The following is a 12269-nucleotide window of genomic DNA, read 5'->3' as shown; positions in this document are numbered from 1 at the left end:
AGGTTGCCAAAGGCAACTCTTGGAAAGGTTGCCGAAGGGGAAAGGTTGCAAATGCAACCTTTGATTTGCTATAAAAGGTATGGAGATATCATCCCCATTCATTCAATTGTGCAAGCCAAGTTTCCTCTCTTGGAAAGGAATTGTGCAAGACTCCCCTTCTCTCCCTCTCTCTCGGTACGAGACTTCTCCAACGGGAAATCACCATCGGATCCCGAGGCGTTTGGAGCGAGAAACCACGAAGAAGACTCTTGTAGACTTCTTCCCGATCCTACGAGATTCCGCAACGGACAAGGTACTCACCTCCATCAAGATCTAACATTGGTATCAGAGCTTTCGCATTTCTCTCTCCACGATGTCATCGGATGATCTTTATGCGCAAGAGCTTGCTGCAATGGAAGAAGATGATTTTGAACCAACGGAGATCGCCACCGACGACAATGGGGATAGCATGGTTGGCAGTGGCCCAACACCCACGCAGGAGTCTGTGGCGCCAATTGGATATCGGCGACTGATGACTGCAAGGGATTATGTTGCAGCACTGCGCGCTTCTCCCACGACTCGCTCGGTCAACATTCCCGTGCAGGACGGAGGCGCTGCTCGCGAGCCTGCGAGGGACGCGACTCACATCCATGTGGACGGGCGTGCCGTCCATGACCATGCCGGCCGCTCACGCGACCATGCAAGTCTCACGGCCCACGGCAACGCACACGGACGTGCCGACCGCGGCCTCCCGCGAGGTCGCGCAGTCCGCGATCACGCGAGTTGGCCGGCTGCGGACGCCCGTCACCATGCAGGCTGGGCGAACCAACGCGGTGGCCAGGCGGCCCAGCACAGAGGCCGCGCAGACCGCAGCCACTCCCCGACAGTGGCCCTGCACGCCTCACACGCAGGCGCAGAGACGTCCGTGGCCGAGTGGCGCGCCGAGAGGTCAGCAGCCTAGGCGAGCGTGGAGGCGACCGTGGCGCAGGCACTATTGCAGGTGTGCGCGGAAGTGGTCCACCTATGCCCAGACGCATTTTCCCGGTGGAACAGGCCCACGTGAGGGCGTCGGCTCGTCGGCGACGTGAACTTGACCGTCTTGCAAGACGCCGCTCTAATGTGATTTTGTTGAGCGGGCCTCGTGGCCGAGCTCGACTTAGCCGCATTATTGGACGTGGACCAGCAGGGAATGCTGACCCGATCTCTCGTCGCCACCATAATGAAAATTTGGCAGTACGACGAGTCCGGCGTCACATACGGCATGTTCCCTGGCGCCGTGATATGACTCCCACCCGCCTCCAAATAATTGTTTTAGCTATTATGATGTTATCGCAATTTTAGACATGATTTTCTTAGTACTTCGAATCATTGTTAGCTTCATGATTATGAAATCGTTTTATTTAAGTCCATGCAATAAATTGTATTAGTTAGTTTGATCTTATAATGCAAATTTTTCCATGCACTTTATATTCAAGCAATCTATATATGATCCGATAATTTAAAATCATGTGTTGAACCCTTTATTAAAGAAAAGTTTTTTCAAACATGCATGATTAATTATTGTTTGAAGCATGCATGATTAATTATTTTTTGAACATGAATGTTTAATTATTGTTCAAAATTATTAGAATATCTTTTGAACATGATTAGTTGCTGTTAATTTTTATTTAAATATTCATGTTTAGTATATACATGCTTATTAATTGAGAGATGTTAGTTCCTCTCCCTTTACATTATTTGATCGAAATTACCCTAATAATATTGAATATTCTTATATAAATGGGAGATGATTGTAGTACTCTAAGTCTACTTTCGATCTTATTATATGGAGAATATTTAATTTTATAGTGTAGATTTTGAATCAAATAGACTGATGTGTAGAATTGTCAATTTAGCCTTCTCATTATTATTGTAAATGTAGTGATTCACCCATGGCCTCAAAGAATGTTATTGCTGACTTAACGAAAGGGGATAAGTTAGATGGCGCTAACTATGACATATGGCATCGAAAAATCCAATATCTCTTGAACGAGCAAGAGTTACTTGATCACATTACTACCTCCATGACCCCGCCTGCAGAAGGCAACACCGCGCAACACCGAAGAGATCAAGAGGCTTACAACTCATGGTTCAACAAAGATCGCAGCACGCGCTTTACACTGTTGAGCAGCATGCAGGATGATCTGATTGGCGAGTTTGAAAAGTGTAAGACTGCCAAGGATATGTGGGATAACTTAAAGATTGCTTTTGGAGGAACCTCTACCACGAGGTTAAGGGCTCTTGTTTTGAAATTTGAGACCCTCCGAAAAGATCCCCGTCAGACCATGACTGAGCATCTTAGGATGATGTCAAGCATGATCCGCGACTTGAGGTCTGCAGGTCACGATCTCACTGATGAGCAGCAGGTGCAAGCTGTAATAAGATCTTTGCCAGACTCTTGGACTCACATGAAACAAATCCTCACTCACAATGAGAGCATTAAGAATTTTTCTGACATCTCTCGCCATGTGGAGTTAGAGGCTGAGCGCGAGGAAGCTATGCGTGCTACTGCCCTTGTCGCCCAAGGAGGCCGACAACAGGGCAAGAAGGGTCCAAAGAAGAACTTCAAAAGGAAGAGGCAAAATGTTGCATCCAGTTCTAAGGCGGGGCAGGCACCGAAGCGCCAAAGAGGCAAGCGCGGTGGAAAGAGAGACAAGTCAAAGGCCAAATGCTATAATTGTGGGCAATTGGGACATTTCGCTCGTGAATGCACTGAGCCGACAAAGGTACTCCAATTTCTTTGCTCTCCAACTGTGCATGTTTGTTCGCATATCTTAGTTGCTCGAACAAATCCTGAATGGATAGTTGATTCAGGAGCGACCAAGCACATAACAAGGGATCGAGCAGGATTCGTGGATTATCGCCGAATTTCAGCGGGATCGCAAAGAGTATACATGGGAAATGGTTCCAGCGAGGAAGTCCTTGGAGTTGGTGTGTATCAACTCAAATTAAAAACTGGACGAGTCTTGACTCTCCATGACGTACTCTATGCGCCTAGAGTTCAGCATAATCTACTATCAGTCTCATCATTATTAGCATTAGACTTCTCTTTTTCTTTTACTAGCAACCAAGTTGACATTTATTTGAATAATGTTATATATGGTCATGCTTTATTCATGGATGGTTTGTTTAAATTAGATTTGGATTATCATAATTTTCCTGTGTCTTATGTGGTGAATACTGATAATAACCTTGATTCAAAAATTTGGCATGCTCGGCTAGGACACATCGGACAAGATAGAATGACAAGGTTAGCTCGAGAAGGCTTGCTTGGCTCACTCGCTAAAGTCAATCTTCCTGTCTGCGAATCGTGTTTAGCCGGTAAGGCATGTCGCAAGCCTTTCGGAAAGGCTAAGAGAGCCACTGAACTCTTACAATTGATCCACTCCGACATTTGCGGACCCATGAGTGTGAAGACCCGTCAAGGGGCTTCCTATTTCCTCACATTTATAGATGATTATTCACGATATGGATATGTCTATTTGATCGCTCACCGCTATGAAGCGTTAGATTGCTTCAAACACTTCTTGGCCGAGGTTGAGAATCAATTAGGCAAAACCATAAAAATTCTTCGAACAGATCGAGGACGTGAATATCTTTCGGATGAGTTCCGAACTTTATGTGAAGAAAAAGGAATACGCAGGCAACTAACTATTCCATATACACCGCAACAAAATGGTGTTGCTGAGAGACGGAATAGAACACTGTTAGATATGGTTAGGTCGATGATGGCGCATGCTAACCTTCCAATATCTTTTTGGGGAGATGCTATAATGACTGCGGCCTATATCCTTAACCGCGTACCTTCACAGTCAGTTCCTTCCACCCCTTATGAGTTATGGCGTGGTGAAAAACCAAATTTAGATAATCTACGCCCATGGGGTTCAGCGGGATATGTCCATGACACTTCTCACAAGTTTGGAAAACTTGGTCCTAAAGCTAGAAAGTTTATCTTTATAAGATATCCTGAAGGCTCTAAGGGTTATGTCATGTATGGACAACATCCGAATGGAGGAATGACAGAAAGAGATGCCCGAGATGTTGTTTTCTTAGAAACAGAATTTCCTAGTATCGGCGACACTGGAAAGAGTCTTGATCTCCATGAGTTGGATGACCCTCATGATATTCTACCATCTTCCAGCGAAGGGAGGGGATTAGTTCCTAACCAGGAAGCCGCCAGAGATAGTAGAGATGATCATGATAGTGGGAGCGTTGTGCCCAGTGGGAGCACACCTATAGAAGAACAAGACGATCAGATACGCCGTAGCAAACGTGGACACATACCTCGTCGTCGATTTGAGATTGAAGAGGAAGCCCTTGTGTGCCAGCTTGCTGATGATGAGCCTACTTCTGTTAAAGAAGTATTAACTTCATCTGCTAGTAAAGAGTGGAAGGAAGCAATGCAAGATGAGATGGACTCTATGAGTAAGAATCAGGTTTGGGAACTTGTCGACCTCCCTCCAGGGCGTAAGGCTATTGGAAGTAAATGGATTTTCAAAGTCAAACGCAAGGCGGATGGATCAATCGACAAATATAAAGCACGACTTGTAGCGAAAGGATATACTCAAAAGGAGGGTATAGATTTCGATGAGACATTCTCCCCAGTGGTGAGATTCACATCGATTCGCCTTATTCTAGCCATTGTTGCACATTTAGACTTAGAACTTTTTCAGATGGACGTTAAAACAACATTTCTCAATGGAGAACTAGACGAAGAAATTTATATGGTTCAACCAGAAGGTTTTGAGGCAAAGGGACAAGAGCGCAAAGTTTGTCGTCTCAAACGTTCCATTTATGGCCTCAAACAATCGTCTAGACAGTGGTATTTTAGATTTCATAAATCTATTATCTCATTTGGTTTTGAGATGATTGAAGAAGACCACTGTGTGTATGTTAAACGTATGGCGAAAAATATTCTTATTTTGTCATTATATGTTGATGACATTTTATTGGCTGGAAACGACATGGAATCTATCGAAGCCACTCGAAAATGGTTGTCTTCTATCTTTCAGATAAAAGACATGGGTGAAGCAAATTATGTGCTGGGAATAAAAATCACTAGAGATCGCTCGAATAAACTTCTGTGTTTGTCACAGGAGACTTATATAAATAAGATTCTTGAGCGATTTCGGATGCATTATTCCAAACCCATCGATACTCCAGTTGATAAGAGTTGTGTTTTAAGTATCAATCAATGTCCACAAACTGATAAGGAAAAGAATGAAATGTCTAAAGTGCCATATGCTGCTGCGATTGGAAGCCTAATGTATGCCATGTTATGTACACGGCCAGACATTAGCTTTGCGGTGGGTCTTGTTAGTCGTTATCAAAGTAATCCCGGTCTCGTTCACTGGAAAGCAGTTAAGAGGATTTTTCGATATCTCCGTGGTACTTCAGACCTTGTCTTATGTTACAAAGGAGGTGACTTAAGATTGAGAGGTTACAGCGATGCTGATTGGGCTGGTGATAAAGATGAACGCAAATCCACCTCAGGCTATGTGTTTATGTTAGGTGGAGGGGCTATTTCTTGGAGTAGCAAGAAACAAACGTGCATTGCTTTATCCACCATGGAATCAGAATATGTGGCTTGTTCTGCTGCATGTCAAGAGGCTGTTTGGTTGCAGAGTTTCATACAACGATTGGCCATGACACAATTGTCAAAGGAGGCGGTGGTGTTGTATGTTGATAGCACATCGGCCTTGGCCTATGCTAAGGATCCTAAATACCATGGACGAACCAAACACATTGACATTCGTTATCACTACATTCGGGATTTAGTTGCAAAGGAGTTAGTGGTTCTTCGACACATTTCAACAGGTCATATGTTGGCCGATCCACTAACTAAACAAATCCCGAGGGAGGCATTTGTAACCCATATTAGAAATATGGGATTGTGTAAATTGTAATGTGCACAATATTTATTGACAATTAAGTAATTATGTTTTCCTTCCTTATGTGTGTCTATGGATGGAATACTTTACACATCAAGAAAAAGTATCACTAGGCTCTGAATGGACCCCCTCACACGGGTCATTCGCCTTGGCGCTAAGAAAGCGAGCAAGATGAGACAATTTTTTATGGCGCTATGAGAGCGAGCGAGATAAATTTATATCTATGGCGCTATGAGAGCGAGCAAGATATTTTCTTTTTATTATTTGTCGCCTTAAACTGAATTAAGATGAGATCCCTCTGGATCAATCATAGGATATGAGAATCAAATCCGTGAAGCCTTCATTAAGCCGGTTGCGAGTTTTATGATAAGACGTCGTAAGACTCGGGTTAGCCGCAGTGGGAGTGGCTAGACTAAGAACCGTATGGTGTTTTTATTATGTTGTATGTGATACGCCCATAATGATGGAAGAACACCATAGCATGTGATCATACCACATGTGTGTAAAACGACCATTGAAGAGAATGATGAATGAGATCTCTATTTCATCATTGTGTGAGCTCTTGGATCATAATTTGTTGATCCATCTGTACCCTTAGGACTTGAGATCTATGTCATGAAAAGGAAGCTTGATGTCGCTACTTTAGCATGCACCTTAGGGCTATGGCTGATACAGTCCAGCGGGACATGACTAGGAAAGCGGTTAAGACTAATTGAATTGACATGAGAACTCAAGAAAGACATCTAAGTATTGCACCGTGTTTTATGGCTCATACCTCGAGGGACTATGTCGACTTAGTGGCGATAAAGTCATGAGCACAAAACGTTCGGGTTTTGACATCGCTAGTTTTAAGAGATCCGGGATGTCAAAACTGGTGAATATTGAAGATATCTAGGGTACCACGGGATTCCTTTAGAGTATTGTGATTTGTTAGTTTTGGTGATAACTTAATAGATCACTGCTCATTTGTTGTGCCGACTCTCGTAAGGTCGCTCACTCCATTCGTCGTATGATAGATTGAGAAGCAAGTATCGAGAGATGAATTGCTCTTCAGTGAGCAATTGACATTTTATTGTGCCCTCTGTGGGCAAGTGGGAGATGTTACCGGTTGTCACCGGTTGTTGCCCACAATGGGCACAACCTTTCCAAAGGTTGCCAAAGGCAACTCTTGGAAAAGTTGCCGAAGGGGAAAGGTTGCCAAATGCAACCTTTGAGTTGCTATAAAAGGTATGGAGATATCATCCCCATTCATTCAATTGTGCAAGCCAAGTTTCCTCTCTTGGAAAGGAATTGCGCAAGACTCCCCTTCTCTCCCTCTCTCGGTACGAGACTTCTCTCACGGGAAATCACCATCGGATCCCGAGGGCGTTTGGAGCGAGAAACCACGAAGAAGACTCTTGTAGACTTCTTCCCGATCCTACGAGATTCCGCAACGGACAAGGTACTCACCTCCATCAAGATCTAACAAGCACTATAAGAACATAGAGTATGGAAAATAAGGCCCTTATATGCCAAATAATAACCAAAATAAATTTTATATGGTGGTTTAAGCCTCATTTAAAGTACTTTGTAGTATAAGCTAGGTTAGACTTGTGCATTGCTAGGTCGCTCTAATGCATTCATTTGTTTGCATTGGAATTCAACCTTATATAATCTTAGGTTGCCCTATGAAGGATATAGGTTATTTTTATTATATTTGAGAAGTATTCTAAGGTAATCACTTTATGGTAATACTATTTATTGGATAAATAATGATTCATTATTTGAGTGTACATTTTCTGTATATTTGATTGGATCTTAAACTCATTTACTGAATATCCGCAATACAATTCATAGTATGAAAAAATTTGTAATTAAATCATAACTAGTGAGAATCTCTATATGTGCAATTTAAATCATAACTAGTGAGAATCTCTATATGTGCAATTATAAATGTATTGAAGTTATCCCTAGTCGATGAATTGATGAACACGGACGTTATAAATTCTATTAAAACTAGCACGTTTTAAACTCCTTAGTTTACCAAACAGTTGTTCTCACTAGCTGGAGACATTGGATGTTGAGAGTTAAATATGGATATTAGTTAAAGGTAACTAATTCATTGAAGTAATTTGCCATGAAACTTCATATACTTCTATGCATATAGAAATATATCAATGAAGATTTTAGTGCAGCTTAAGTGTGAGTTTCCTTTGACTTATGGTATTTAAGTCATATTGATCATGAAGGCTTATACTTTGACATCTTAAGCAAACATCTTTAAGGAAGTGTGAATCCAGGATGATTAGGTGTAAGTTGAAGTGTCTGAAGGTATTTGAATAACCCACAGAGAATTCATCGCTTCTTTGAAAAAAGAGATGTATATCCTACGGTCGCTTGTTAAGATTGTTACTAAAAGTTTTGGTCAAAGCGTTGCTTGTCAAAAATATGGTACTCTTGGACACACATATAAGTAACCTGAATCCATAGGACAAGAAAGTAAACTTGGGCTAAGTGTGACATAGTCAGCCTAGTGGGGACTGACACATATAGACCATGTCCTGAACTAAACAGGTATAAGATGGTGAAAGAACAAGGCACATCTCATTGTAGTTGCTAAAGGGTTTAGAAATGATTTTGGAATCAATCATTGATTTTTCGATCAATTGAGGATTATGATGTACTACTAGGCATCACTCATGATCGTTCCATAATAAATGATTAATTATGGACGGCTAACATAGCCAGAAATCTATTGGGTCATACACACTATAAATTTTTCTAAAGGACTTAAAATGAGTTTGAGAATTGAATTTTTAGAACAAGAGAAATAAAATTTGATTGAACTGGACAAAAGGTCAAAAATGATGAACTTTCGTCTTATGAAGATGAAATGAACCAAATTGGTTTGGTTCTGATTGGAGGTGTTTTGGTTATTGAACCAAATGATTTGATTTTAAATCAAGTTAGACTAACTTGGTTTGATTTTAAACCAAACTCAAGTTAATCGACATACGAGTTTTGGATACTTAGTAAGTTTTGAATTGAATCCAAGTCCAATAAAATATTATATGAGATATAATATTGGAATAGGAATGAACGATTAAGGTTAAATCCTAATGGTTAGGATTAATCACAACCATTCAAACATCAAATTCACGATTGCTATAGTAAACCCTAATTTGCTACATTAATCAGTTCAACCTGCTTCGCTACAATCCCAAAACCTAACCCAACAGATTGGCTTCTTCCCGTGTGCGCCGTAAGCCAACCGGGATTTTCCTTCTCTGGTTTCTTGCGATTAAAGTCGAACGCTGCCTCCTCCTTTATGGGTAGCCTTCTTCCCATGTGAATGGGATTTTGCGACGCCGCCCTTCTCCTTCCCAATCGCAATTTCTTGATCAACTTCTTTGCATTACCAACCGTGAGAAGATCGAAACCCTCGCATCATCGCCTCCTTCGCGTGGACGTATGGAAATCTCGAATTGCAATTTCTAAGGTCATGACGTTCTTCTTCTTCCTTGCCCTCTATTCCTCTCCCATGGCGATTTCCAAATTCTCTCGATGGCCAATTAGTGGTCGATCGCATGAAAGGAGAGCCTGAACCACCACCTCTTTAGGGCTTCGGTCGAGTGAAGATATTGCAAGCGTTGGCGCTTTCTCCCTGCAGTAGCAAACCCGCCGACCACTGGAAGGAGGAGATCCCGGTTGTCGTCGCCTTTCTTCTTCCCTTCCCAATCTTGGCTTCTTTCTGTTTCTCCTGTACAGAAAGATCCTGAGTGACTTTTGAAACCAGATCCTTCCCAAGCACCGGTTGGCGTTGGACACCGACACATTGGTTTCTCCCATGCACAGCCAAGAGCCTAAACAGCCGCCGGAGGCTTGTGAAGCCATCAAAGGATGTTGTCCGCGAATGAGAGCCACTACCGGTGGTGAAGCTTGCAGTTGACCGTGCTCTCCATTCACCGGAGTACTCGCTGCTACTGAAAACAATATCCAGTCACTAGAGAAGGCATCTCGCTAGTTGCTAGCGGTTGGTTACTGGGTTGGCTGCCTGAGTTCAACACCGGAAGCTTGTGAAGTTTCCGGAGATTGTTTTGTCTTCGCTAGAAAGGTTCCGGCTATTTGCCTCAATCCGATGATCAAAGGTTGACTATCAAAAACTATGTCGGAAATACGATTGTCGACGATAGTTAGAAAGCCTCGAAAATTAATCGCGACAAGTGTTGTTCCGTATTTCTAATATTAGGATTTTCTCTCGTATCGATCATTGCTGATCGCTGGCTAATACCGAAGACGGTGATGTAACTTGTGGTTTTGGAAAGTCGTCTAGACGAGAGTTTGACATGGATCACGAGTAGAGGCTGAGTTTTGACAAAGTCACTCGATTGATGTCAATCTTATTTCCGCTCAACATTATCTGTCAGGTATAATTAGAATAATTATTATTCTGTAAAATTTAATTTTCAATTATGATTTATACATATTGTATTCTATATGCATATGTTGGAGTATTGTAATAATTATATGTAATTATTATATTTTCTTCTGCTACATATGTTTGTGAAACCTATAAATACGATCAATGCATTGAACCGATCCTAATAAGTTTAACTACCGAAGTCAATATAGCCAAAGGCTAAGTTGGTTGTCTAACTTTCAAAATATAAAATTTGATTTATAATTTTTTTTATAAAAATTGATCTATCAAAAGACAATGTCATTCTGCTATCAAATAGAAGGATATCATATAGTGGTAAAATGTGTAAGAAAACAAATAAAAGAATTAAGATTTAAATCTTAATAAAAATAAATATTTTGGGAGCTAGTCTCTAAATGTGTATAACATGTACTCTAAATTTATTCAGATAAAAAATGAAAAAATTTATTTATCTCTTGAATATTAATAGGGTAAAGCTCATACATCCAAAAAATTTAAAATTTTCCACAGTCAGACAAAAGTTTTTTTATACCCAAACATATCTAAGTTGATCTACTAAAAGGTGACCCTACCTTTGAACAGAAGGGCCACCATCAAATTTGCCCTGACCAAAAGGTTAGGTCATCATACCTCATGATAGAAGGTTTATACTTAGGTTGTCTCTTCTAGTTTACCCTATTGACACGTACATAATCCTACTACCTTGAGACACAATAAAGAATAAACAAGTAGTATTGATTTTTGTTCAAGTCCAAAAAATGATCTAAAGATCCTTACATCAACCACAAGTATTCTTATACACTTACAAAGTACAATGGGACTTAACTCAAAAATATTATTAAGCACTAATTAATCTTATGATGTAGCTCTCTAGTTAATATACCCTTACCTAAATACTATAATTTATCCTTGTATAAGACACTTGAAAGAGATTAAAATAATATAATTTCATTGGTCCTATGCTGATCTTTAATCACATAATTGCACTGTAATCCCTTTTGAACATATAACTTGATCTTTATAAAAGAATCTCATGGACTTGAAATAATTAATATTATTGTAATAAAATATATGTCCAAAGTAAATCATTAGTCTAAAATCTTATAACTAAATTCATTGTTAAACATCATATTGTTGTACTGATTAAAATTAATCAGTAAAGGAAGAACCATAAATTGCCAACACGTGTGAGATTAATAGAAAAGAATTAAGTAAATAAAATTATTTTGGTGTAGCTCTAAAAATCACAAAATATAACAAATAATAAAATTGATATGAATATGTTTAAAAACAATCATTTTATTTTATAATTGAAGATGTTGAGTTGGTTAGTATTGAAATTAGAGAAAGAAACTAAAGGGAACTCTCCTTGACGAGTTGAAGTTTTATAAAAGGGATATAATTGGTCTATATATTACTAATATTATAGTCTTGTGTAATTAACATTTATAGCATATAAAATCCATCCTATTTGAAATAATTACTACTTATATGACTTGATGATGATAGTAACCACTATAAAAAATAACTAAATAGTAATTTATTTGCTAGAAATTAAATTAGATGGATGTTTTAAAATTGTTTATTCTTTTTTTAAGTCAAAATAAAATAAATATTAAATACCTTGATATTTTTTTCTCCTTTTGAAATACTCCTAAAGTTTAAATAATGTGAAAGTTTCCCTCTAAGTTTCATTAACAACTAAGATGAAACTTAATTCACACAGAGGTACATCGTGATACCTTTTATATGGAATTTGCTTTAGATCAAGAAGTCATGTTCATGTGATTTTAGGTCAGCTGCTCCTAAGTTCTTCTTTGACTATTTAGAACTCCTCGAGTTCCCCTTTTAAGTCTATGAGGCTCTCCAAGATCTCGAAACTCCTCAAGTTCTCCTCTATCAAGCTTTTCTCTCTAAGTTTCCCGAGCTCTTTGTTGGTT

Source organism: Curcuma longa, chromosome 2 (assembly GCF_044706935.1).
Source record: "Curcuma longa cultivar G26 ecotype Majalengka, Jawa Barat chromosome 2, ITB_CL_G26_1.1, whole genome shotgun sequence".
NCBI classification, from domain to species: domain Eukaryota; kingdom Viridiplantae; phylum Streptophyta; class Magnoliopsida; order Zingiberales; family Zingiberaceae; genus Curcuma; species Curcuma longa.
Note: the sequence above shows the minus strand (reverse complement) of the source record.